This window comes from Kryptolebias marmoratus, linkage group LG23, assembly GCF_001649575.2.
Source record: "Kryptolebias marmoratus isolate JLee-2015 linkage group LG23, ASM164957v2, whole genome shotgun sequence".
Taxonomy (NCBI): Eukaryota; Metazoa; Chordata; class Actinopteri; order Cyprinodontiformes; family Rivulidae; genus Kryptolebias; species Kryptolebias marmoratus.
The window spans coordinates 1,155,818-1,158,987 of record NC_051452.1 but is presented as its reverse complement, the minus strand read 5'-3'; the positions used below and the strand labels follow the sequence as shown (position 1 = coordinate 1,158,987).

At 34.6% G+C, this 3,170-nt stretch overlaps 1 protein-coding gene and 1 long non-coding RNA gene across 3 annotated transcripts in view; one reads left to right on the top strand and one right to left on the bottom strand.

The window, feature by feature from the left end:
• LOC108251186 (gamma-aminobutyric acid receptor subunit gamma-3-like) overlaps window positions 1–3,170 on the top strand; it is a 197,343-nt gene that overhangs the window by 83,315 nt on the left and 110,858 nt on the right. The window lies entirely within an intron of this gene.
• Window positions 427–3,170, bottom strand: part of LOC108228534 — an 18,377-nt gene continuing 15,633 nt past the window's right edge. The window contains exons 2-4 of the long non-coding RNA XR_005232748.1: window positions 2,370–2,448; window positions 1,074–1,164; window positions 427–580 (exon numbers count right to left, since the gene is read on the bottom strand). This is a non-coding gene — a long non-coding RNA (uncharacterized LOC108228534). The remainder of the gene's footprint in view (window positions 581–1,073; window positions 1,165–2,369; window positions 2,449–3,170) is intronic.

Genomic DNA, 3,170 nt, shown 5'->3' with positions numbered 1-3,170 from the left:
GGGGGTGGGAGGGGGGCGGTAAGAGGCCTTGATAATGGATAGGGGGCGCTGGCCCAAAAAAGGTTGAGAAACACTGCTCTAAGTGATATGGCATAATTATGTCAAGACTGGTAGCATTGTTGTGTCTTACTGATCAACTTAGTTTTAATGAGCACTCTGACAATCTTAGGTCAGACTGCTGCTTGGATCCATCTTGACCTGGGATGTCCTGCTTAACATTTCTTTTGACATAAAATAAACAAACAAACAAAAAAAAAAAAAAAATCAACAAGCCTATCTCCCTCATCTTTTTGCCACAACAGTCACATTCTAAATGTGTCCTGTGACAATGTACATTTTCTGTAAATCATCTGATATTCAGACTTGGTAAAGATCAGAATTTTATTACATTCAAACACATAAAACAAATAAAAGAGGGTGTTACTTTCTGTTCAGTCTGTTCATTTATACATTCAGTGTGGTGCTTCTAAACTCACCTGTTTAAATCTGAGTTGTTGCTGAGCAGATGTGTAGTCACCTGACCAACATCATGTGATGTCACTGTGAAATTCACTGAGGTAGCCTCCTCTGGAAGGAACACCTTTACAAGGTCATAAACAGTCAAAAGAATTACAAATATATTAAGGGGTTTATTTGAGTAAAAATCAAATTATTCTTTTAAATAACAACAAGTAATTAAAGCTGCAAGCAGCGTTGGGCGGCCCTCGCAGTTCAGCGCCACTTGCACTTGCCTTGCGACCGCGGGTTGATATCATGAACTGTAGATGACGGGCTATATTAGTAGATATTAAAAGTCTCCCTAATTTTTTGTTGAGGAACATTATTCATAAATTGTTTAGTTATTTTGAGATGCAGTTTGCCCAGCTTTAGAGATTCAGTTTCTCTAAAATACTCTTTTTATACCTCTTTTATTCCTCTTACTGACCTATTGCCAATTAACCTAATTCATTGCACAATGCTCCGCCGGTGGTTTCTTATTCATACCACTCACTTTTACAGCCTTTTGTTGCACCTGTCTCAACTTTTCTGAGATGTATTGCTTTTTTTGTTCAGAATTGGGTTGTGCACGTTACCTCTTCAGGCAGGGTTAGGATTGATGAGTAGTTCCTCTTGGAGCTGTATGTTACATTTAGGTGAATTAATGTTGACTGATGTCCAGCTGAACTAAAAGGAAAAAAGACAGAAACAGAACCAGTTTTTAAACTACAATAAACCTCCAAGATTATTTTCTATATCTCAGTGTTACAATTATTCTATGTAAGACCAATTTTACTTTTATAAAATCCCTCAGATTCATTTCTGTGCCAAAAATGCACAAGTCATAATAAAGAAGGTTTCCTGGATGTTAGCATTAAAATGTTTGGTCGGCTATTTTGACTGATGTTGGATACACCTTCTGGACACCTTTGTTAGCAAGGCCACCTGTACACTCACAACCCACTCATCCTCTATATGTTCTTAATTCGTTAAATAAACAATGCATGGTACCACTATAGCTAACTGGGTCAGGCAATGATCAAGCTAATTCATTCAATAATTTCTCAACTCAGATGAAATAAAACATTTTGTAACCTACATGAAAAATATCTTAGTGAAATAAGCTCAATTTTGATACCATGTGTAAAAATTAAGAATGATTGAAATCCTAAAAGATCGACAATCTTTTGTTGGATGCTGGCATTACAAGAATTTACAGCTGAGTTTGCAAATGATAGATAATGACAGAGCTGAGCGGGAGCTGGCACTTTTGACTGCTTTGCGCAAGTGTTATCCAAAAAGAAATAATATAAAAAATAAAATAAAAAAATCAGAACAATTCCTCAGTTTCAGCCCGGTGTGCGAACAAAGTTCTTTTGCTGCCTATTTAAGAATCGTATTAATTTAAACCGATTCTGATGATCATTTTTTACAATAAATTGGTAACCAGTAGACCGATTTTAAAAATTCTAATTGTGTTGCATTTGTCTTTAAAAATAAAGCTATCTAATGGTATCAAAATATGTTGTGTTTGATGAGGTTATAAAAATCAGGTGGCCTTGCTACTATTGTTATTGTGACAAGTTTGTAGAACAACATCCAACTTTATTCCTACTACCCATGATTCCTTGTATTTATTGCAGACACAGATTCCAGTCAATTAATCAATATATTTTTTTTTTTTTCCCATTTCACTTAATGAATTTTGTACAACTTTATATAGGTACCAGACATACAATCCAAAAATGCATGAATTTAAATTGCAAATCATATTGCAAATTAAAAAGACAAGGAAAAAAAACCCCACAGGCAATGAATACTTTTAGGAGGTATTGTATAATATATGCTGAACAGTTGTTTTCATGTTTGCTTCAGTGTGTTTGTGTGATCACCTGGAAGTAATGATGATGGTTGCTGTAGTGCTTTCTTCAAGTGTAACAGCTTCAGGAACAATCAGACTTACTGTGGTGTCTACAGGACAATCAAAGAAATGAAAACACCGACATATGGAATAAACCAATTCTACAGAAACAAATAATAAAATGACTGGGATATTTTTGAATAAGCTAGAATAATATAGGACAAGACATTATTAACAATTTGTGTTATTACCCAGTAATTTCAGACAATGAGCTTATCTCAAAAGGAGACGAGTCTACTTATTTATTATTTTTAAAACAGTGACGTTTATGAGCCATTTGTCTTCTTTAAGTGAAAATGCATCATTTGAGTTCCATTACCTATTTAACTGTATTCATATTCAATGACAATTAAAGCTCTTTTAACAGCACCCACTGTTTTGCAAACTCAAACAGTATGTGTTGCACAGCAGCAGTCCTATGAATACCAGAGATCATGTGTACAACTCTCAAGCGCCAAGACCTCTAATAGAAAACCACCCAAAAAAAAGAAAAGAAGAACAAGTGAAATTTTTCTTCGTAGGGATACTACATTTAGGGGTCTCCACAGCAGATCACATGCCTCCATCTCACCCTACTATCGCCATCTTTCTTGGTCACACCAACCCTCTGCATATTTAATATCCTGCATATACAGGTGCTGGTCATAAAATTAGAATATCATGAAAAAGTAGATTGATTTCAGTAATTCCATTTAAAAAGTGAAACTTGTATATTATATTCATACATTACATACAAACTCATATTTCAAATGTTTATTTCGTTTAATTTTGA